The 26414-nt window shown below is 36.2% G+C and overlaps 1 pseudogene; it reads left to right on the forward strand.

Annotated features, from left to right (window-relative positions):
• Positions 1-7089: 7089 nt before the first annotated feature.
• On the forward strand, positions 7090-25469 carry LOC122435592 (annotated as a pseudogene).
• The last annotated feature ends 945 nt before the right edge of the window (positions 25470-26414 follow it).

Raw genomic sequence — 26414 nt, forward strand, 5'->3', positions numbered from 1 at the left:
TGCCTGATGGGGTTACTTGCAGGATCTTAGTTCCCAGACCAGGGATTGAACCCAGGTCATGGCAATGAAAGTGCCAAGTTCTAATCACTGGATAACCGGGAAATTCTCCACCCAGTAAATTCTGAAGATGAAGGCAGCCTTGGCTGACATCTGACTGAACCTCATGAGAGACCCTAAGTCAGATCCATACTACTAAGCCGCTCCTAAATTTCTGCCCAACCAGGTTTAGGATAAGGTACAGCAACAGATAAATAGTACACCATAGAAAAGATTATATGTAACATCATATATATTATTATAAAACATGGTCATAAACACCTGTGATACCACCCTTCCCGAAATTTGTAAAATAGGACAATATCATATATGCTAGTACAACACTTTTAAATTAGTATTGATTAGTACTGCATGTTTTATGGCAGAATATGTGCCCTCATCCAACGTTTTTATTTCTTTTACAGCAGTGGCTAGGCTGTTCTCTTTGCCATTTTCTATACATTTTATTTCTAATGACCCCAGGGTCAAGATCTTGGGATCTATGAAAGACACTTTTGGGATACTCGTCTGAATTGCATTTTGGACAATTGAATATTTGGCATTGAATCTTCTTGACCATTAACTTCATTTGCCTAGGTCTTTCAGTAAATGTTCATGACATTCCTCACACATGTTTCACACATCTTTTGTTGGATTTATAATTAGGCACCTTACATAGCCATAGAAGTTGCTCTTCATTAGCTTATTTCATTAAATTTTAATTCCAGATTTTCATTGCTTTATTTATCCCAGAGGTAGGAACAAAATGATCATTTTACTTTTTTTTAGAAAAACAAAAGAATTTATTATTTTTCTTCTTACTATTGTTCAGCTTATTCAGACCTTACATAAAGAAATCATTTGTAATACTAGAAATCAAACTGACTTTTGCAACCAGATCCTAATGATGAGCAAAAAATATTCACTTATTCTGGCTCATACTCTTTTTTTAGGTGACCTTAAAATAATGTAATATATGACATTCCCCATGTGTTGCCAAATATGATGGTAAAAGTTCTGTAATAAAATTTTGTAGGCTAAATTAGAGGAAATCAACAAAAGTATTATGTAAGGCAAAATATGAGAAAACATTTCAGTGGGTATGTTTAATATGATTTATCATTTCTTTCATTATTATCTTGTTAGTTATTTACTACTGAAAAGAGATAAATTGTACACCATCCAGTCAACTTATTGACTATTACCTATAGAATATGTATGTACCTATATTCTGCATAAGGAAAAAAAAAGTTCATTTATGTAACAGCTGCTCTGTGTAGAGTTAATAGCAGTTAACCTTCAGCTCTATTTTCAGACCAACCATGAATCTTTGGTTCAGAGTACACGTAAAATATTGTGTCATAATTCTTAAATTTGTAATCAAAGATTTTTTATCAATAACTATTATGAAATTAATGAGAAGGTAAATAATTTCCTAAGACAAAGTAGCTATAAAACCTAAACAAAAGATTTCTTAGTTTCTTGCCTTTTAGTAACAGCGTCACAAATGACTTGGAAAATAAGTCTAGAGATAAGTTTAATAAACTGCCTTTTCCCCTATTCTTGAACCAATCATTCTTGAGAAATAATCTGGCATGACCTGTCTTTGAATATAACAAGGAAGGCAGCATTTGATTAAAAATCTTGATTCTGGATTAGTCTTGGATTGATCAAGAGTCATTTCCTTTTCACAGTCCTCATTAGCGAGTATAAGCAAGTATGTGTGAGCACTATCTTTTCTTTTAGGTCTGCAGTCTTTTCTGGTAGAGAAGTCCATTGAGTTTCTCCATTTCAGCTATACTTGCTATGGCTTTTGTTTTTAAGAACTGGTATACCAGAAGTAAGGCAGAAGTAACCTCTCAGAGAAGCTAAGGAAGCATCAGTGGAATGAAAATGGAAACCAATGGGAGTTCCATGGTAATTATAGAATAAAAGAGTATACATAGGTGCTGCTTCTCAGTCAGCCTTCAATGCCCAATGTAAGAGTGTTTCCCAAAGGATGTTCTCTGATTCTTTTTGAGGGGCATGCAATCAGTGTCTTGGCTTTTCAGCCCCCAGTCCTGCAGGACCCAGGAATGGGGGCCTCTTTATCATCTGCTTGTTCTACTCCAAGGAATTTATAAAAGAAGTTTCAATAATTGCTTTCTGAGTCTTGCTATCACAAAAGTCACCATGTAGCAACTTAGTACAGCACAAAAAAGTCTTCTAATATCTAAAGAGGTACTTTTTAATGTTTCTATGTTTATTTTTGACTTATTGTTGAGGTAAATGAAACTGTAAGCTCTCACAGTGCTGGAGTGTATAACTGAGAAAAGCTTTTTGTGATTTGACATCTTTTCCTATCTCTGGAGTGTGTTAATGATTCAATTATATAGTCTTAAAATTATTGGAGCTTTATTTTAATAAATTTATAGAGATTTATAAATGCTTCTCTGTATCTAGCAGTCCTAAACATCTACAGAGGAAAAAAAAAAGAAAATAAACTTAACATGTGCTAGCCTTTTAAGAGAAAAAGAAAAACTTTTCTTACAGAAATTTTGAGCATATTTACACAGAAACCCAGGTTCATATATTCAAGGTGAATCTTTTTACAGCTTAGACTAGTTTCAGAAACCTTATATGACTTTTTTTCTAATTTTTATGTGTTAAATATAACACAATCAATGAATTTTATTTTTTTATTATATTTAGGTTTGTTTTTGCATGAATAGACTAGTGATTCTGAGCTTCATAAACTGTTTATATTGGCTTGTTGATCAGATAAACAAATTTAGTTCTATACACTGAATAGGACTGTGAAAAATTGAAAACTATGTATTCATAATTTGGGATTCCCAGGTGGCTCAGAGGTAAAGAATCCACCTGCCAATGCAGGAGGCATTGAAGATGTGGGTTTGATCCCTGGGTCGGGAAGATCCCCTAGAGGAGGAAATGGCAACCCACTCCAGTATTCTTGCCTGGAAAATTCCATGGACCAAGGAGCCTGGCAGGCTGCAGTCCAAGGGGTTATAAAGAGTCAGACATGACTTAGTGTCTGAGCATGCACACAAGGTAATTATGTACAAAGTAGTATACATGTCTGACTGTGATTTCCAAGATTCTTACATAGACTCATGAGCTTTGTTCATCTGCTACTTGTTTGCATGATAGATGTTTTCTTTGTGAAAAAGAAGTTAGTTATGTTTGTTAAAGGATATAGTTACTGTGGGTAACTGAGACTGTACTAAACTAACAATAGCAGAAAAGCACAACTGCATGTACAAGGTAATGAATGGGAGGTGTTTTATTTAAAAAATGAGAGTAGTTTTTAAAATACAGTGTCTGTTTCAAAAAGTGAATGATTAGTAAAAGACATAACCTGGATAGACATAGAAAGTTTCAGATTTTTGCAGGAAAAAATCTAGTCTTCACTTATAATAACTGCAGATAATAGAGTGAAAAGAGGCATTGAAATGTATTAACATTTTGACAAATTTTGCTAAATGTTGATGGGCTTACTAGCAAGATGATTTGTTAAGAAAGGAGCTCCTGAATCTTATTTGGTTTTCTCTTTGTTAAAATGAAAATTGATCTTGAAGTTTTTAGTCTTAACAAGGAGTAGTAAAAAGGTTACTCTTTATGTAATCTTCTCAGAAAGCAACAGATTCAGTATCTCAACCAGAAAAAATTTCACTGCTCTGTGTTGAACTTATTGATCTCTATAACAGGAATAAGCAATTTTTTTTTCTGTAAAGGGCCAGATAATAAATATTTTAGACTTGGCAGATTAGAAGGACTGTAAAATTTGTCACAACTACTCTATCACTATAGTAGGATAGCAGCCATAAATAAGCATATAAATGATTAAGTGTGGCCATGTTCAATAAAACTTCATTCATGAACACTGGAATGTCATATAACTTTCACATGTCACAAAATGTTATTCCTATTTTAATCTTTTAAACATTAAAATATATAAAAGCTATTATTAGCTTGTAAACTATACCCGTGAATTCATGGGTAGATCGATCAGTCATGGTTTGCTAATGTCTATGATAGGTTAAAAAAAAAATAACAGGACATATTTGAAACAGCTAGAATTTCTTACAACCACATAACTTTTTCCTATACTTATTTTAAAATATAATATTGCCACTTTGATTAAATAGATAGGCAAATATTGTTTCACAGGTGCCCATCATTCCATCTTAATTAAGTACTCAGATCTCCTTTGATAACTATTTTGATTTTGTCTTCTCAGGATCAGATTCTTAATTTAAAAAAATTAAAATATCTTTGCACCTGGAAGTATCTTTGAGATTTCCTAGTGCCCCCAAGCAAATCACAAAGATTTCTTCTTATTAAGAGAAAATAAATATTTAGGGTTATTTGATCCTCTCCATATTTATTAATTAGCTCAATATTATTATAAGAGATAAATGAGAATAATAATGATAAAATAGGAGGAGCTCATTCTTACCTAGGTTAATTTTGCACATGTAAAATGCTTTTAATATTAAAATGTAAGAGTATTTGTCAATATGCTTGTTATTCATAACATCTTATTCTTACCCCCAAGGGAAGGGAGTTGAAAAGTTTATGAAATAGTTATGTGCTGTACACTCCAATGGCTCTTTTCCATTTTGGTATTGTTGATTACTGTAATAAAGTAACGACAGCAATTTACTCTCAGACAGGTGAACTTTGCTTTCCTCTAGTTCTTACTTAAATACTCAATGGTTGGAACTCATATTTTCAACAAAGTCAGTTTTCATGTCTCTACCAGCTGTCTTCACTGGTACCTCAAAGAAGGCAGAAAAGATATCTGAAGATTGTTAAGCACGTGTCGCTTAGAATCCTCTCCAACTATACTAGAGGACTGACTCAAGCTTTCCAGGACATTTTTATTTCATAATGAGATGCCTTCTTGAAAACCAACTGCTGATTTGAGATCCAGGGGAACCAAAATTAATTATATTGGACTACACAAACTGATGGGAAAATCTTAATAGTAGTTATTTGTTTGGAATATTGCTTATGTTGTTTTAATGATCTATTGACTGATGAATATTTAAGAACTCACTTTTTCTTTCAGATCTCTGACCCTCAATTTAGAATATGATGCTTTTATAAATGGAAATGAAACATTTAAAAATGGAATCTAATTTCCAATGAAGTCTCATAGTTCAGAACCAAATATTTTAAATGAGTTTTCTTATTTATTTATTTATTTTTTGGGTAATAGTCATGTAAAAAAATTAATGAAGAGAAACCTCAGTTGAATAGAGTAGGGTGACCAAAGAGGGAGCTTTCACATGCTGCATGGATAGCAGAGACCAATAGGAAGAAGAGAGTCCTCTTTTTCCTGGCAAGGACGCAACCAATGAAAAGCTCTGGACTCTTCATTTACTACAGCCCTCTCTCAACTTCCCTTTCCTCTCTGTAAAAGTGTTCTTCTTCTTTACCCTGCAGGGGAACTTTACTATGGCTCATCATTGTTGTAGACACCAAATTGCAATTCTCTGCTGATCCTGAATAGTTACATCTTTGCTGGAGAAATATCTGGCAACTTATTGATGTCAGGTCAACATTTTAATGGCCCATATGGGGACCAGAGAAGACAGCTAGTGGTTCTGGGCCTGGTGAACACAAGGTGCAATACCCAAAACTGAGTCCCAATGTCACTCATTGATTTTCTCACTGACCCTGGAGTTTGAATGGATGTCTTTCTCTTGGATCATAGTTCATGTTCTCTTTGTGTTTCATGTTCTTTAGGCTTTATTTGTGATCTATTTAAACGTTTCTGGTTAAGGGTTTGTTCTATAGGCAAGTACTTGTTTGATAATTCACTCTTAAGATCAGACCATTTCAATCAAAGCTGGCTGAAAATGCCTTTGTCCCAATTCCTTTGGGAAAGGGCTGCTTTGAATAAAACTGTGCCAGGTTTTCAGCCCTTTGGCCTGTTTCTTTGGATGGGCTGTCCTCTGGAGAGTGGCTAAAAAAATGCCTTGTCCTCCAGAACAGGGTTGTCTCCTTAAGACTGGCTGGGATCAGCTTGAAAGCTGTGTAAATTGAGCTGTTTGAAGATTGATCTTTACCCTAGAGGAAAAATACCTGAGAAGGGAAGTCTAGTTATCTAAATATCTTGAAACCTTCTCCCCAACTAGCTTTTATGTTTAAAAACCATGGCCCCTTTTCACGTGCACTTCTGACTAAATGGACTGGCCCAACCAAAGGGAACTTAGAGTATCAGGGTCCATAACAGGGTGTAGGTTCAATCTGGACCCCCAAGCAATAAACACTATTATCACTTGACATTCTATTGTTTCTAATCCTGTTGTTACTAACTCTGTTTTTACTACCATCCATTCCCAACAGAAATAAATTCTTTACTATAATCTATTTATGCAGTGCATTCTTTAGTATCCCAGTAGATGAAACTAGTCAATACTTTTTGCCTTCATGTCAGAAGAAAAACAATTCACCTGACAATAATGCTTCAGGGTTTTACTGAGTCCTTATTTCTAGCAAATCCTGAAGGCTGATCTGGATAACATAAATTTCCCTAGAATCTCTACTTTGTTGCAACGTGTGGATGATTTGCTTTCTTGCTCACCTTCTTAAGCCTCTCTACAGGAAGACAGGATCCAGTTGCTAAGGATTTTAGCCTTAAAGGGACATAAGGTCATCAGAGAAAAAGTGCAGTTTGCCCAAAATCTGCTTCATTATTTAGGGCATCTAATATCAGAACAAGGGCTACATCAAGATCCAAAAAAGACTTCATGATGTCCTACGTCTCCCAAAATCTGAAACTAAATGCCAACTGTGAGGTTTTCTCAGACAAGTTGGTTATTATCAAAACTGGATTCTAAATTTCTCTTTTATGGCCAAACCCCTGTATTCTTTACTCAGTAATAACAAGCCAAACCCAATTTTATGGGATAGATTGGATAACTTAGCCTTTAAGGCCTTAAAGGAGAGTTTGATGAACTCATTTGTCCTTGGGCATCTCAATGATGAGATCCCCTTTTCTTTGGGGTTCTCCCCAAAGACCACAGGGACCCATAGGGTAATATGGCCAGTCATTGGACCCTGTGGCACATGGATATGCCCCTTACCTTACAGTCATTACTGCCGCTTTTCTTTGGTAAGGCCACTGAGAAAATTGTTGTGGGCTCTCCTTTAATAATTTTTGTACCTCATACATTTGAAATTCTTTTGAATTCTCATCACTTTCAACATTTCTCAGGCAGCCACTTCACCTCCTATGAAGTCCTTTTAACTACCCCTCCATAACTCTTTTACATCGCAAAAGCATTACATCACCAATGAAATCCTTCACAATTGCTTAATGCTGACAGACCACCTCCTGACTCCTTGTAATGATCTACAGAAAATTCCACTGGGTAACATTTACTTCTTATGGGTCAGTGTTGGTTCTTATTTAAAAGATAACAATGGGAAATTTTGTGCTAGGTATGCTATTGCAACTTCTTTTGAGGTTGTTGAGGCAGCATCTTTACCTAAGCTGCTTTGGCCCAAGAGGCTGAATTATATGCTCTTATAGGCTCTTGTACTTTAGCTGAGGATGAAACTGCCAATAGTTATAGTAAGATGTGCTTTTGGAGCAGTTCATGATTTTGGGATATTGTGGAAGTAATGTGGCTTCCTTACTTCCAGTGGAAATAAAATAAAAAATGATCCCTATGCTCAGGACTGGACTGAAGCTTCCCCTTGCAGATAGGCTACTGCCTTTCTACTGCTGAAGTCCTTTAGGGAAGGATTAACCCTATTGGAAGAACTCTTCTTGAAATTTAAGGAACCCATTTTACTGGCCATGTGCTTCAACGAGTTTGTTTTAGCCAGTATTGGTGCTTGAGGTGTCCATCTCCTGAGGGTTCACTGTGAAACAATTACTCTACCAAAACATGGTTGTTTTTAATAGAAGCAATTAAGCCATTGCAATATTGGAGTATCTCTCCTTCTATCAGTTGTGGGTCAAAAGTAGGAGCCAAGTGCACTGGGTTTCCTGTGACTCTCTCGAAGGGTAAAAGTTTGAGTTCCAAAAGTGGTGGATCTGAGATTTAGAAAGACTAATGGCAGTGCTTTTGGCCAAGGTATCTGGAGGTCTTCTGCAAATTTTGCCAACTGAGTCTTAATAATGATGTTAATGCATTCCATTAACCAGAGGATTGAGAGTAGTAAGCACAGTGAAAGTTTTATAAAACTGGCCAAAACAAACTTGTTGAAGCACGTGGCCAGTAAAATGGGTTCCTTAAATTTCAAGAAGAGTTCTTCCAATAGGGTTAATCCTTCCCTAAAGGACTTCAGCAGTAGAAAGGCAGTAGCCTATCTGCAAGGGGAAGCTTCAGTCCAGTCCTGAGCATAGGGATCATTTTTAATTTTATTTCCACTGGAAGTAAGGAAGCCACATTACTTCCACAATGTTCCAAAATCATGAATTGCTCCAAAAGCATATTTTACTATAAGTATTGGCAGTTTCATCCTCGGCTAAAGTACAAGAGCCTATAAGAGCATATAATTCAGCCTCTTGGGCCAAAGCAGCTTAGGTAAAGATGCTGCCTCAACAACCTCAAAAGAAGTTGCAATAGCATACCTAGCACAATATTTCCCATTGTTACCTTTTAAATAAGAACCAACACTGACCCATAAGAAGTAAATGTTACCCAGTGGAATTTTCTGTAGATCATTACAAGGAGTCAGGAGGTGGTCTGTCAGCATTAAGCAATTGTGAAGGATTTCATTGGTGATGTAATGCTTTTGCAGTGTAAAAGAGTTATGGAGGGGTAGTTAAAAGTGTTGATCCTTTATTGGACTGGAACCTGGTGGTCCAGAGTCAATGATGAGAGAGTGAAAGAAGGAAAGAGGCTAATATTCCCTGGGTTATGCAGCCGGCTTTCACGCTCCAAGGAATCAGCCAGAAATAGAGAGAGAGTGAGAGAGAGAGAAAGAAAGAAAGACAGACAGATATGGGGATCCAAGCTCTGATGCAGCAAAGGTGTTTTAATCAACATGGTGTGGGCATATATACTCTCTTCAGTTCAGTTCAGTTCAGTCGCTCAGTCGTGTCCGACTCTTTGCCACCCCATGGACTGCAGCACGCCAGGCCTCCCTGTCCATCACCAACTCCCGGGGTTTACTCAAACTCATGCCCATCGAGTCGGTGATGCCATCTAGCCATCTTATCTTCTGTCGTCCCCTTCTCCTCCTGCCCTCAATCCCCCCCAGCATCAGGGTCTTTTCCAATGAGTCAACTCTTCGCATGAGGTGGCCATAGTACTGGAGTTTCAGCTTCAGCATCAGTCCTTCCAATGAACACCCAGGACTGATCTCCTTCAGGATGGACTGGTTGGATCTCCTTGCAGTCCAAGGGACTCTCAAGAGTCTTCTCCAACACCACAGTTCAAAAGCATCAATTCTTTGGCCCTCAGCTTTCTTCACAGTCCAGCTCTCACATCCATACATGACCACTGGGAAAACCATAGCCTTGACAAGACGGACCTTTGTTGGCAAAGTAATGTCTCTGCTTTTTTTTTTTTTGTCTCTGCTTTTTAATATGCTCTCTAGGTTGGTCATAACTTTCCTTACAAGGTAGTTATTCTCAGCAAAGATAAAGATGAAAATTCCAGGCTTACAAAACGTAAGACAATCCATATTAGAGAGAGCTGTAAACATTCACTTTTACCGTATGGTTCATAAGAAGGAAGAGGGTACTTATCACCGTATTGAAAAACTAACAAAGGAGATGCCTGGATTCCTCAGCCCCGGCAAAGGCTTGCTCTTCCTCAAGGAACAGAGGATTCCTGACAGATCCAAAACAGCACGCAGGAAGCCTCCTGTTAAATGCTTCCTGACATAAAATGACTTCATAGAAGGTGAAGTGGCTGCCTGAGAAATGTTCCAAAAGAACTCCCTTTAACCTCAATGGAAAGGCCTCTACTAGGTACTGCTTAACAAACCCTTATGCCACATAATTCCAAAGAACAGACTTTTGTATTCATGTGGCACATCTAAAGTTCTGGACCCTGACTGACTGGACCAGCATGTCATCTGGTGAACTGAAAGTAACAATCTCCCAGAATTGAAGTAGATGACATCTGATGAAACAGCTTTCTCAAGATATCTGGATCAGGCCTGTTGGAAGTTTGTCACCAAACCTTTGATGCTGACATAACACTTCAGATAATCTCCAATGTTTATGATCTTGGTAACATATGAACTTTACATAAAAAGTGCCTGAGAGTTCTCCCTCTCACTTTGCGTAACTCAAATGTGACCTTAATAGCTTTCCAATCTCTGTACTTTTCCTCCAATATGAGGCACTACAGCCAGGAAAGATTTTTCCTGGAATTGAGGGACAAAAAGCCACTGAAACTAGAAAACCTGACTCTTGATCAGCAATGTTTTCAGAGAAAGATCTTGTTCAACACAGGGAAATGTAAAAAAATTCAAAACAGAAGCCTTAATGAATAGAGTTGGGAGATCAGAAGGAGAATCTCTCACACCCTATAAGAACAACAGAGCCCAACAAGAAGAAGAAAGAATCCTCTTCTTTCCTGGCAAGGACTCAGCCAATGAAAAGCCCTGGACTCTTTGTTTACTGAGTAACATCTTCCAACTTTCTTTTCATCTCTGTAAAAGCATTCTCCTTCCCTTACTATGAGGGAGGACTTGGCTGTAGACCCCCAAAATGCAATTCTCTGCTGGTCCTGAATAAACCCATCTTTGCTGGAGAAATATGTGGCAATCTATTGATTTCAGGCCAATAGTTATTTTCATTATTTAAATAAGAATCAGTCTCCATTTTACCTTGAGTTAGAAACGATCATTCAACCAAAGACATACCACAGTGTTATATTTGAGAATGAATTACTTTTAGTTGGATACTGCAAGCCCACTGTACAAAGGTACAAATGCCTACAAAACCGTCATAGGAAACTGGTGTGGTACTTGGTTTATAGGGCTCCAGCCTCACAAGTGACAAAATCACTTTCTGGAAGGTCAGGAACCTTAGCATATTTGGGAGACCTTGAAAAGAGAAGAATTTACTAATCCTCTGGATACTACAGTAAAATCCAGGGGAGAGATTTTCTTAACCTTGACTTCCTAGCCTAGACTTTATAGAGTCTTTAAAATGGTCCAATCTTGGATTCTTTAATAAAATTCACAAGCAAAAGCTAATTGTTTTAAGAAGATTCACAGATATAGAGAACAAGCTAGTGGTTACCAGTAGGAAGAGGGGAGGAGGAAGGGCAATATAGGGGTAGGAGATTAAGAGGTGCAAACTACTAGGTATAGAATAAGCTACAAGGGTATATTGTGCAGCACAGGGGATATAACCAATATTTTATAATAACTATAAATTGAGTATAATCTTTAAAAATTATGAATCACTCTTTTGTACATTTGTAACTTGTATAGTATTATACAGCAACTATATTTCAATTTTAGAAAAGCTAATAGTTTTGCCTCAGTATCTGTTAAATACTATATGATCAAGAAGCTTATATAGTTATTTAATGCCACTTATTGCATTTGTAAAAATATTCAGTCTAGGCTACAATGAAGCCAGCCTTTTTTTCTGACCATGACCAAAACATAGAATGCTATGAACTAAAAGTTTGGGTTCCCCCCAAATTCAAAAGTTGAACTCCCAATCCCCAATGTGATCCTGTTTGGAGATGGGGCCTTTGGAATATAATTAGGTCATGAGGGTAGAACCTTAATGAATGGGATTACTGCCTTTATAAGAAGAGACATGAGAGAGATAATCTTTTTTTCTCTGCCATATGAGGACACAGCAAGAAGATGGCCATCTGCAAACCATGAAGAGGTCCTCACCAGAACCTGACCATGCTTGGTACCCTGATCTTGGATTCCACAATCTCTAAAACTGTGAGAAATAAACATCCGTTGTTTAAGCCACCCAGGCACCAGCTTGAACTAAGACAGGGAAATTGTTAAGAAAATGATTAAAACTGGAAAAATGGAGGAAAAGGTGGCTAAGATGTCTTTTCAATGTTATGTTGAAACATTGTTTAATAACTTCACCCCAGGATTATATAATTTTCTAGGGGAATGTACCTATGTTTGACTTTGCTATTTACTACTTTATCAGAACTCAGACAATATAAAGTTGCTTACTAATATGTAAGTTCTATCTGATAGAACAGATAACTCTGATGATTATGGCTTAATTGATTCATAGGACAACAATGAGTTTTATATCTAATCTAACAATCCTACTCTAAAATTTTCTTGATAGACTTCATAAAACTCTGTTTCATCAAATGTTTTTAGTTGCCATTTTACCATCTTAGTAGTTTCCATTTTAATTAATGAACAAAATCTTTGAGATATGTTTATTTTATATTTCTACAAGTCATTTAAAACTTTTCAAATGTAATAATTTGACCCATATAAGGTATTCATGTTTACAAAAGTCTGCATTTTAATATAAACATAAGAATTCATACAGGTAATCATATAAAGCTTCATCCTAGAATAGAAAATAAGGCTAGATTTTAGCCTCTTTTTAGTTTGACATATTTAAGCTTTCTGATGCAGACTTTAGATTAATTAGGTATGTATCCTTCTGTGATGGGAAAGAGGATGCAAGTAATCTGAACACAGATTAAATGGTTTTAACGTCATGAACCAGCAACTGTCTCCAGAAATAACTGACCCTATTTTCCAATTGCTTTCAGAAATGGCAGAATAGTAAGTCTGCCAAGACCAAAATTGTTGTTGGTAGATATTTTTGAAAGTTCATATGGTAAATACTAATGATGCCAGTGTGGCAATTTGTTAAGTTATTTCAATGTGCATTTAGCAGCTGACTCAAACCTGGAAGGCCGCTGGGAAATGGTGCTGCACAAAATCAAAATTTTTTTTTCCCCTACAACAGCAATACTTGAATTATCCTCTGGCCAGGGTATATCACTAAATACACTTGCACTTATACATTTCTTGTATAAAGTATATATACCATATTCTATAATATGGGACTCTGAGGTGCTCATCAAGTTTTTGCCAAGGCTCATAAACTAATTCAAAGTTGTTCTTAAGAAACATGCTGACCTTGTCTGAAGGCAAATTAAATGGATGTGAGAAGGTATTTTGTCATCTTATGTGGGTGAGAATAAAGTCATTTGCTATCTTAATTTGAATAATCATACTCCTCCCATCCCAACCTACAGTCCTTTTACTTTCCTTCTTAGCAATTATCAACATATAACATATTATATATCTTACCTTTTTATTTGTTAATTTTCTCTTTCTCTTACTGAAGTAAAAGTTTCATGAGGTCAGAGATTTTTGTCTGTAATTTTTTCCTGCTATAATTTGCCAGTTAATATATGTGCCTGGTGCATAGTCAGTACTAAATAAATATATGTAAATGAATTAAATGAAGGGAATAAGTGAATGGACCTTCTCTAAGTTCATTTAACACTATGATAATATAATAATATTTTAAAACAAGTCAAAGCAACTTTCACTTGAATTTTTCTTCTATTGGATAATAAAATTCATATAATTTTTTGCTTTTATTTTGCTTTAGCAAAATTTAATGTCTAGTAAATGACAGAAACTGTTATCCCAGGTCACTATTCCATTACTTCTTATAAATCCAATAATTTATAAAGATTTTTCTTTCCATTTTAGTACCTTTCTTATATATTTTATAGGTCCTCTTAAATTCTATTGTTAATCATAGAAAGTATACATTAAAATATATATAATCTATATTTAACCAATAATCAGTTTTAAAAACTTTGAAATGATTGTTAAAATATTATTCATGTATCTATTCTACCAAAACCCTTCAGAAAACAAAATCTGTTGGAAAGAGAAATACTTTTTCTACTTTAAATCAGTGAACAAGTATGAATTGTGACATTAAATAATTCCCACAGAATTGTTACATACACTTATGTTAATTATTCTAGCAATAGGAGTTTCATTTTAGGACATGTACTGTGTCTACATTGGTAAGAGAATGACAACATTTTCTCCTATTGAGAAAGATACAATCAAAGGCTGCTAGTGTTGAGGAATAATTAAATACCTGCAAAAACTAAATTCTAACTTCTGGGAGGCTTTGCCTTTTATGTAGTGAATTCAAATAAGAAATTGCCAGTGTGAAAATAAGTTATTAGGTAGTATTACTTCACTACCAACTATTCAGATTGATCAAACATATTTATTTTCCCATAAATGCTAACTAAAGTGTTCAGTGTACAGTTGAATAAAGGAAACAAAAATATCTGACACTGCCTATGAATATATATTTTTCATCTGTAATATATGTTAACAGTCTAGTGAATATTTTGGACTATAAATATAAACATATTATTGGAGCTTAAAGTGTAACTGAAAGTATAAAAAAATGAAAATACTGATAGGCGATCTAAACATTCCATTTATTTGTGCACCAGAAGAGTCTTGGTCAGTTAGTCTTTGGAACCTGTAATAATTTTCTCCTTAAGAACATTGTAGATATTATGTAGGGATTTTCAGGCTATGATGGCATGTAATATTATAACTACTATTTGGTTTTGACCATTGGAATACACATCAAAATCCTCCCAAAAGTTTCAAACTTTTAACAGCATTGGAAACTAAGAATCTTCAGTCTGCAAAGCTTAAAGAAGTATTTCTATTTACTGAAGTGTAAGTGAGGTCATGAGGCAGAATGTTGGTGTGGACAACAGAGATACGGCTGGAAGAAGGGACCATAAAATTTTCACTCGTGTGTTTATTAAATCCCTTCACTTTCCCACTGGAAAAAAAAAAGGGAGGATTGTATCATCTGTCCTCCCAATCAGCCTTATCCATGCTTCTCATTCCATAATGAGCCTTGTCTGAGTTGAGAGAGCTGTGAGAATGGTGTCCTTTGGAGAATGCATAATAGTTCTTTATTTACCAACTCTGCTAGTGAAAGAAAAGAGTTTCTGATGATATCCAGAAAATCTCTTCCTAGTGGGCATATAACCAGGTAGTGAAACCAAGATATCCTTCCTTTAGACCAGAAAACTTACATAAAATAGATATAATTACACAATAGTAACAATAGCAATAAATATGTACCAGCTATAGAATGGGCTAATTAGCTATCTCTTTGTTTTGCAAATTAAGAAAATAATTCCAATAGCAAGGTTATTATGAGAAAGGAGAATTCACTCATTTAGACTTGATACTGACATAACACCAAAGTTTTATATCTTCTATTTCATGCATATCACAAGTTGCAACAACAACCACAAAAATGAAATAAAGAAAACACTTTTTGAAGTGAAATTAATTTTAAGACACTGATACACTCTTGTCTATGATGAAAATACAAGAACCCATAATCAAAATTTGAGTTGATTTTAAAGTCAGAAAGAAATGAATAGAGAGTGCAGTGAGACAAGAAAACACGGCAAAGGATTTAATATTGCAGATTGAAATTCAGTCTTAGAAACAGTGAAGTGTAGTGATGCTGTGGGGAAGCTGAATCCATCATATGGAAAGCAAACCAAGGATACTTTCTCTGAATACGGAAAAACAGAAAAGAGAGTATGACAATTAAAACTATAAGATAAGACATGGGGAAGATAGAATGAGAAAGTTTATCTTCCTAAGGAGGAGATCAAAACCAAAAGATAATGAAAGAAAAGCAATATAAAATTTAATTTAGTAAAATATCACACAACTGAAGAAAGGTTTGACTTATTTTTTTTGAAAAATAAAAATAAAAAACGCATTTATTAGAACAGCCAAGAAAAAAAGAATTGCCATTTATTAAGATTCAACAAAGCATTGTACTTTTGAAAGCAACTTTCAGTGCATTTTCTTCAACAATCACATTCTATGAGGAAAAACATTAAAAGTCACAAACTTGTCTTTTAATCTCAGAGTTACAGATGTCTTTAATTCAAAATAAAAGGTCAAAAACCCCACAAAAAAACAAAAAAACAAAACCCCAACAAATCCCACCCTCCCCCAAAAAAACTGAGAGATTCTTTACTTCCATCCCCAATTTAAAGATATCAGTTTTCTACAACTCGATGCTAAATGCAGCATGGGAAGCTGTATGTCTGGGTGCACACGGGCATGCACACACGCACGCACGTATATTTGGTGTACATATGTGGGGATGTGTACATCAAATATACAGAGCGCATGTAATGGCAAATGAGATGCGCTTACTCTGAGGAAGGTCTGTTTAGCTAAACACACTACTGAACTTGAGAAAAAAGTCTCGAACCAGTTTGTGCATAGTTCATGATCCTCTATAAAACCAGCTTTTGTTGATCTGCAATTTTGCAGGAACTTTTTTTTCTTTCCTTTTTTGTCTTTTTTTTAAACTGTTTTTTGCTTTTTTGTTTTGTTTTGATAAAACCATTAAAAAACTAATTTAAAAAATGTAATGCATGCAGCTTTTTATCATGGACTAATGCAAGAAAATTGTTACCAGAGTATTGCACCATTTTTCCATTTGGCATATAAGGTTTGACTTATAAGACAAAGTGTTTACCAAGAAAAATATCTCATCCTAGTGAATGTGTGAGACATTTCATGAAAGGTTAATAATTCTACAATCAAGGAAGCATAAAATTAAAATCTTACTCCAGGGAATAAAAAAAAAGGACTTTGGAACATTTGCAATAACAAATGCAGAAGAGAATAGAGTAAAATCTACAATATTTTGAGAGGAAAAAAGAAGTAAAAAAATATTTATATGCCAGATAGTCTGTCAACATACACAGGTGGCATGTAGGGCAGAGAAAGTGAGCCACCATGTTCTTTCACAAGAAACACTGGAAGATATATTCTAACGAATAAAAATATGAATTATTACATTTATTAATTTATTCATCAAGTATTTAGTGATAGCTCTCTGTAGTACCATTATTATAGAAAGACAGTATGCTAGGCATTGAGGATAAAAAGGTGGGCCAAACTTTGTATGGTGCTTGAACTTAATGCATTTCTAGAATGCATAACTGGGACATAGGATTCAAAGAGGAAATAAAAAAGGATTCATTCTCAAAATTATCATCATCCTTAGCAAGTGATTTTGATTATCAGGTTCTCTGGTTCCAAGATTGCTGCTATATCCCTAACATCATGTCTTGTTAAGGATAGAGGATATCCAGAAGACTTAACCTAATTTATGCTTCATCTTGTTATTCACTTCTGGGTACAGGGGCCCTGGGAAATTTAGTTTTGGTCTTGGCACATTGAAATCTAGAATGAAATGTGCTTTGTCTTAGTAAAGAATGGGAGAATAGACAATGGGGAGACAACCAGTTGTCTTGGATATACACATACATGGGAAAATCACTCTCATACACTACTTTATATGGTGTTTATTATTACAGACTTTCTGAATGAAATTTTGCAAATTATATTAAAATATTTATAATCTTTATATACTTTTGATGGCGCTTTTTTGCTTTAAGGAAGTTGTTCTAATGAGACAGAGTAATTCTGTCTCACCAAGCACACTTCAGAAGTTCACAGCTATGGTCATCTTGGTATGTAGATTGGAAACAATCCAAATGTCAAGAAAACCAATCAAAGTTGTAGGTTCTGGATATCAACTAATTACTTCTTGAATGGGGAATGGGATACAGTTGTGCCTTTTAACTACTTCAAATTGTAGCTCCTAATCCCTTTATTTTAATAATAAGGTTTAAGTAATGTCAAACTTAAGACTTTTTTCTTAAATTTTGGTACCCATATGCTGCTGAGCTTTTCCAAAGTAACCAGATTTTTCATTTTCACTTGTCCAATGCTCTATAGTTTGCTGCCTATTAAATATTGTATACTGATCTGATTTGTAATCAATACTGTAGATAAGAAAGACATCATCTTCTAGTTATATTTAGTGTCATCATTCAGAGAGTTCAGGTTTTGGTCAATGAAGAATATGATATTTAGTTCATTCATCTTGCAAAAACCATTTGAAATTTCTTTCTTCCTACATAGGGTGGGAGACTACCAATTATAATCAATTTGCTTCTGTAGGGTCTTAATTTTCCTAAATATAACAAATATTGAGAAAGGTACAACTTTATTCTTCATAAAAAGATAATTTCTTAACAGAAAATGGATGTTATATACATTACATTCCCTTATCATTAAAATTAACCAATTAAATAAAATTTACTGATATCAACAATCAATTCCTAAAAGATGATGCTGTGAAAGTGGTGCACTCAATATGCCAGCAAATCTGGAAAACTCAGCAGCGGCCACAGGACTGGAAAAGGTCCGTTTTCATTCCAATCCAAAGAAAGGCAATCCCAAAGAATGCTCAAACTACCCCACAATTGCACTCATGTCACACGCTGGTAAAGAAATGCTCAAAATTATCCAAGCCAGGCTTCAACAGTACATGAACCATGAACTTTCAGATGTTCAAGCTGGCTTTAGAAAAGGCAGAGGAACCAGAGATCAAATTGCCAACATCCGCTGGATCGTCAAAAAAGCAAGAGAGTTCCAGAAAAACATATACTTTTGCTTTACTGACTATGCCAAAGCCTTTGACTGTGTGGATCACAATAAACTGTGGAAAATTCTGAAAGAGATGGGAATACCAGACCACCTGACCTGCATCCTGAGAAATCTGTATGCAGGTCAGGAAGCAACAGTTAGAAGTGGACATGGAACAACAGACTGGTTCCAAATAGGAAAGGAGTATTTCAAGGCTGTATATTGTCACCCTGCTTATTTAACTTATATGCAGAGAACATCATGAGAAATGCCAGGCTGGATGAAGCACAAGCCAGAATCAAGATGGCTGCGAGAAATATCAGTAACCTCAGATATGCAGATGACACCACCCTTATGGCAGAAAGTGAAGAAAAGCTAAAGAGCCTCTTGATGAAAGTGAAAGAGGAGAGTGAAAAATTTGGCTTAAAATTCAACATTCAGAAAACTAAGATCATGGCATCCGGTCCCATCACTTCACGGCAAATAGATGGGGAAACAGCGGAAACAGTGTCAGACTTTATTTATTTGGGCTCCAAAATCACTGCAGATGGTGATTGCAGCCATGAAATTAAAAGATGCTTTCTCCTTGGAAGGAAAGTTATGATCAACCTAGATAGCATATTAAAAAGCAGAGATATTACTTAGCCAAGAAAGGTCCGTCTAGTCAAAGCTATGGTTTTTCCAGTGGTCATGTATGGATGTGAGAGTTGGACTATAAAGAAAGCTGAGTGCTGAAGAATTGATGCTTTTGAACTGTGGTGTTGGAGAAGACTCTTGAGAGTCTCTTGACCTGTAAGGAGATCCAATCAGTCAATCCTAAAGGAAATCAGTCCTGAATATTCATTGGCAGGACTGATGCTGAAGCTGAAACTCCAATACTTCAGCCACCTGATGTGATGAACTGACTCATTGGAAAAGACCCTGGTGGTGGAAAAGATTGAAGGTGAGAGGAGAAGTGGACGACAGGGGATGAGATGGTTGGATGGCATCACTGACTCAATGGACATGAGTTTGAGTAGGCTCCAAGTGTTGGTGATGGACAGCGAAGCCTGGCATGCTGCAGTCCATGGTGTCGCAAAGAGATGGACACAACTGAGCGACTGGACTGAATTGAACTGAACTGATTGATATCAGCTTTCACATACATTATAATGTTCTTGTTTTTAAACTTCATACTAAACTTTCCTTTTATGATTATAACTAAAGAGTTATACTTTTAATCACAGGCTCGACTTGTTTCAAATAATTACAGTAGTATTTCCTCTGTTATGTATATATTGTCAAAACTTAGATCATGAGAATCCTTCTTAAACTGAGCTCATTTGTCCTTGTGCTAGCCAAGCCATCTCTGAAATCCTCCTCACTTTTGGGCAGCCATACTATGTTCCAGGCCACAGGATCAGCTATTTTTCAAGGTCTAGTTCATTTTTTACAACGGAAAAGAAAAGGCATTTTTCTGGGCATTGGGGACTGTGTACCAGGTTTTCCACATGAGTAAGTCTGGTAGATAGTATGCAATTAATGCTGGGTCAAATTCTAGTTAAAACCAGAAAAGAAACTACTTTTAAAAGGGCCACGAGTCCACAATATTTCTAGTTTGTTATTAATTCTTTATTTTGAGAAGTTTATTTTATCAATGACATACTTAGATTATTAATCCTTTCCCAAAGTTTAAAATATGCTCCCTCCTTTTAAAAATAATTTTTAGATCTCATTGACTTCCATTTTAGAGTCACTTCATTATCTTTCACTATTGGTAACAGTATGAGAAAGAAATGTCCTCTAACGTGTCTATTCTTTTCTGTTATCATATTGAAAGGTAGTGAAATAAAATATGTAGAAAGAAACATTCACTTCATTTTCACATTGTACAAATGAAGTTCCAGTTAATCCAGGATTGAAGTAATTATTTTTAAAGTAAAAGGTCAAAATGTGCACTGTTTTAATTAAGTTTGTATAAATTTGGGCTTCCCTGGTGGCTCAGTGGTAAAGAATCTGCCTGCCAATGGAGGAGACATGGGTCTTGCCTATGAAATCCCATGGACAGAGGAACTTGGTGGACTACAGTTCATGGGGTCATAAAGAATCAAACACAACTTAGCAACAACAAGACATATATATAAATTTATGCTTTAAGTAAAAGAAAAACTCATTCTATGAAGTTATTTTTAGCAAATATAATAACGAACACCATTTAGTGTGCTGTTATGAAGCACACCATTTGTTTTCTTGGAGATCTTAATAATCCTTGTGCAAATATGAAATGCAAATATTTAATTAGCTAATTTATTAACAATTAATCTGAAATATTTATTTACTATGTACTCTGTGTCAAACATTCTTCAAGTTCTAGGGATACGATAATAAGTAAAACACTTATAACTCCCTCCTCTCCAAATTACAAAACAGTTGATAAAACATCCAGTTAAATAAATGATTATAATGTAGCTTGATGAATGGTAACATTCATCCTGAAGGTAGGAGAAACCAGAATTCTATGGGAACCAATGGCAATGGAACAAAACCTGTCTGAGTGATGGTCTTCTTGAGAATGCCACATTTAGGTTAAGAACTGGAGAATGAATAGGACTCAGACAGATGGAAGGTGGAGGTTGCATAGTGGAAGTGATAGCCTTTTGGGGTGATAGTTATCGATTTCTAGGAGTCAGACATTATCCAAAGGCAAAAGTTAGTCATTGAAGGGACTTAGTGAATAATCAGATTTCTATTTTTCAAAATACTATTTAAATTGGAAATTGGAACTGTAGAAGGACAGGACTGGGGCAACAGAGCAATTAGGAGGCTGTTTCAGAACTGCAGTAAAGGATGATAATGGCTTAGAACAGTGCTGGGCAAGTGATGATAGAAAGATGGAAAATAATCCATATCCAGACTATCAAAGCCTATTGAATTTGGCATTAAAATTTTTCCAGAATTGATCACTGCTCACCATCTGCCTTGCCACCATCCTGGTACAAGCCAACAACATATCTCATTTCAATTACTTCAATAACCTCTTAGCTAGAGTTGCCAGATTTAGCCAATCAAAATTTTATCTGGCAACTCTGCTCCTAACTATTTCCCACCTTCTGCCTCTTCTCACATGTCAGTCTCTTCTCACCATGACAGTTAAGAATACTGTTAGGCAAACACAATTCGATCTTGAAAAGTTCTAAACAGCCCACTGGTCACGATGTATTATGCTTATTCAGTTCAGTTCAGTTCAGTCCCTCAGTTGTTTCTGACTCTTTGTGACCCCATGGACTGCAGCACGCCAGGCCTCACTGTCCGACATCAACTCCTGGACTTTCATGACTTAAACTCATGTCCTTTGAGTAAGTGATGCCATCCAACAATCTCATCCTCTGTCATCCCCTTCTCCTCCTCCCTTCAATATTTCTCAGCATCAGGGGCTTTTCAAATGAGTCCATCAACAGAAAATTGGATTAAAGATTTACTGAGCATGGCCCTGCCCATCAGAACAAGACCCGATTTCCCCTTCAGTCAGTCTCTCCCATCAGGAAGCTTCCATAAGCCTCTTATCCTTCTCCATCAGAGGGAAGACAGGATGAAAACTATAATCACAGAAAACTAAACAATCTGATCACCTGGACCACAGCCTTTTCTAACTCAATGAAACTATGAGCCATGCCATGTAGGCCCACCCAAGATGGATGGGTCATGGTGGAGAGTTCTGACAAACGTGGTCCACTGGAGAAGGGAATGGCAAACCACTTCAGTATTCTTGCCTTGAGAACCCCATGAGCAGTATGAAAAGACAAAAAGATAGGACACTGAAAGATGAACTCTCCAGGTTGGGAGGTGCCCAATATGCTATTGGAGATCAGTGGAGAAATAATTCTAGAAAGAATGAAGAGATGGAACCAAAGCAAAAACAACACCCAATTGTGAATGTGACTGGTGATGGAAGTAAAGTCTGATGCTGTAAAGAGCAGTATTGCATCGGAACCTGAATGTTAGGTCCATGAATCAAGGCAAATTGGAAGCGGTCTAACAGGAGACAGCAAGAGTGAATATCGACATTCTATGAGTCAGTGAACTAAAATGGACTGGAATGGGTGAATTTAACTCAGATGACCATTATATCTACTACTGTGGGCAAGAACCCCTTAGAAGAGATGGAGTAGCTATCATAGTCAACAAAAGAGTCCGAAATTATGCTTCTTACCTACTGCTGGGATAAATTTGTTAACATTTTATCTAGGATCTTTATGTTAATAAGTGCTTTGGTCTCTAATTTCTTTTTGTTAGCCTGATATGGTCAGATTTTGCTGTTGAGGTTATATTTGCATCATTAAGTGAATTGTGGAGTAATTTATTTTTTTCCCCTCTCTTCTCTGGAAATGTGTTTTTAAGATTATATTTATCTTCTCTTTGTAACTGACAGAATTTTCCTGAAAACCTTAGACCTGGTATTTGTTATTTTACATTTTAAAATAGTGATTCAGGGAATGCAAACTAGTACAGCCACTATGGAAAACAATGTGGGGACTCCTTAAAAAACTGGAAATAGAACTGCCGTATGACCCAGCAATCCCACTCCTGGACATACACACCAAGGAAACCAGATCTGAAAGAGACACGTGCTCCCCAATGTTCATCACAGCACTGTTTATAATAGCCAGGACATGGAAGCAACCTAGATGCCCATCAGCAGACGAATGGATAAGAAAGCTGTGGTACATATACACCATGGAATATTACTCAGCCATTAAAAAGAATACATTTGAATCAGTTCTAATGAGATGGATGAAACTGGAGCCCATTATACAGAGTGAAGTAAGCCAGAAAGATAAAGACCAATACAGTATACTAATGCATATATATGGAATTTAGAAAGATGGTAACAATAACCCTATATGCAAGACAGAAAAAGAGACACAGATGTACAGAACAGACTTTTGGACTCTGTGGGAGAAGGCGAGGGTGGGATGATCTGAAAGAACAGCATCTAAACATGTATATTATCAACTGTGAAACAGATCACCAGTCCAGGTTGGATGCATGAGACAAGTGCTCAGGGCTTCTGCACTGGGATGACCCAGAGGGATGGAATGGGGAGGGAGGGTGGGGGGGGGTTCAGGATGGGGAACACATGTAAATCCATGGCTGATTCATGTCAATGCATGGCAAAAACCACTACAATATTGTAAAGTAATTAGCCTCCAACTAATAAAAAATAAAGGGGAAAAAATAGTGATTCAATGTATTTGCTAAAAGACAATATTTTTGAGTCAATTATTAAAACTCAGTTTCTAGGAAATTGAATATTTTGTGTGAATAGTCAAGCTTCTTGTCATAAAGTTTTTCTTGTTCTCTCTAGGTAATCTGAGTATTATCTCTACTTATGTCTTTTCTCCTTTTTCTTCCCTCATATTATGTATATGTACTGCTGTTCTTCTTGATTAATTTTGCCAACATCTGTGTGTTATCTTTTCAAAATAATCAACTTTTGTCTTGCTGATTCTCTTTATTTTGTATTTGTCTTGAATTGCATAAATTTCCAGATCTTACATTTATTATCTCCTAACTTCTATATTTGGTTTATCCTATTGTTCATATACTATTGTTTATATTGATTTTGAAATTCTCATTTTTCCCCCATTTGTCAAAATTTCACATAACAGTTAAATCTAGATGTCCAATTGATTCAGTGTGAATATTTTATAAGTAGTGCTATGCAATTCCTATTGATTATTTTACCTTTTGTATGAATTTCCTTGAATAATGAGCTGGTTGCCTAAGTAGGATCAATAAGTAGGATATTAAGTGTAATTATCAATTTCAATGTTGGGTTGGCCAAAAAGTTCATTTGGGTTTTCTCGTACCATCATTTGGAAAAGCCTGAACACATTTTTTGGCCAACTCATTAGATTTGCTGTATTTCAGTATTCATTCTATTTGAAGCACAAATGGTCCTATGTTTGGCTAATGAGAGTCCCTTCAAGTTGCCTCCTGTGTCCTTTCATTGTCTATGAGGAAGTCTAGGTACAGGATTTCAGAAGTGACAAGATGATCAGGCTCACCTTGAATGTTTCTGATCACATATATTTTAAGAAACCCTGGCAATTTTTGTAAGTGGAAAATAATATTTGGAAACTATATCTGGGTGGTAGGTTTGCATTTTCTACTGGGTTGTCACAGCTTTTAGGGCATAAATTACATAAATTTATGCAATCAGTGGAGAGCTAAAAACACATGTATTTTGTTTATCTTACAAGGAGAAAAATGAATTCTACCTTTCCACACTATGCAGAGAGGAGTCCATACAGTATCGTCTTCAGTTTCTGTCAGAAAGGCGAGCGTTCACAATGTTTGAAGCCCTTGCCTGGCGGTAGTGCACAAGAAGGAGGAGACTGTACCTAAATTCCTTGCCACAGAAACCTATTCAGGTGGCACCAACCTTGACTTTCAAATGGAAAAAAGCAAAGTGGTGGCATCTACATCTTAAGTGTGAAGAGACCCTGGGAGAAGTTTCTGCCAGCAGCTCGCGCCATGGCGGCCACTGAAAATCCATCTGATATTGGCCTCATCTCCTTTAGGAACACTGGCCAGGGGGACGCATGAAATCTGTAGCTGATACTCAGGCCACCTCTACTGCTGGCCACTTCAGTTCTGGAAACTTCACTAACCAGATCCAGGCAGTGTTCCAGGAGCCTCCACTTCTCGTGGTTACAGATCCCAGGACTATCTGCCTCTCCCAGAGGCGTCTTAAGTTAACTTGTCTACTATTGGTCTGTGTAACACAGATTCTCCTCTAGGCTATGTAGACGTTGCCTCCCCCTTCAGCGACGAGGAAGCACCTTCATCTGGGGCTGACGCAGTGGCTGCTGGACCCGGAGGTTCTGCGCATGCACACCACATTTCCCCGCGTGAGCTCGCCGGAGGTTGCGCCTAAGCTCTACTTCCACAGAGATCCTGAGTAGATTGAAAATTAAGAGTGGGCCGCTGCTGGAAAGGCTATGACTGAGGAGGAACTTCAGGGTGAATGGACCTATCGAGTTCCAGAGTTTACTGCTACTAAAGTAAAGGTTGCAGATTAGTCTGAGGGCAGGCAGCGCCCTCTGTGCCTATTCAGCGTTTCCGTGCTGAATATAACTGACTGGTCTCAAGCTGTTGCCTCCCAAGCTCTTAAACAGAAAACGGAACTATAAAGTTGACGGAAAAGACCATTTCTGCAAAAGTAAGTAAATCTATACATTCTAACTTCATATTACTAATTTCCCACATTTAAATGAACATTATCGGATTCTGTTTCACATTTGATTTGTATCTTGATGTTGTCTTTTATGCTGAAGATCTTGATTCTTAGTGATATAAGTGTAGTTGCTATATGGTTTATTATACTCTGTGTATGGTGGAGTATGTATATATCTTTTTTTTTTTTTAATGGTTTCCAATAATTTTTATTTTATTTTATTATTTTTTTTATTTTATTTTTTTTTCCAGTGGGTTTTGTCATACATTGATATGAATCAGCCATGGATTTACATGTATTCCCAATCCCTATCCCCCCTCCCACCTCCCTCTCCACCCGATTCCTCTGGGTCTTCCCAGTGCACCAGGCCGGAGCACTTGTCTCATGCATCCCACCTGGGCTGGTGATCTGTTTCACCATAGATAGTATACATGCTGTTCTTTTGAAATATCCCACCCTCACATTCTCCCACAAAGTTCAAAAGTCTGTTCTGTATTTCTGTGTCTCTTTAGAGTTTTAGAATCATCCCAATAGCGCAACCTAAGATTCTGTGATTTTCATTTTTATATGCTTAGTATATAAAGTCAACATTCTGTTTTAAAATGTTTGAGGTAAATATCTTTGCCATTAGGTCACAAATTTGATATAAAGTAATAGTCAGTCAGTCAGTCAG

This window comes from Cervus canadensis, chromosome X (genome assembly GCF_019320065.1).
Source record: "Cervus canadensis isolate Bull #8, Minnesota chromosome X, ASM1932006v1, whole genome shotgun sequence".
NCBI lineage: Eukaryota > Metazoa > Chordata > Mammalia > Artiodactyla > Cervidae > Cervus > Cervus canadensis.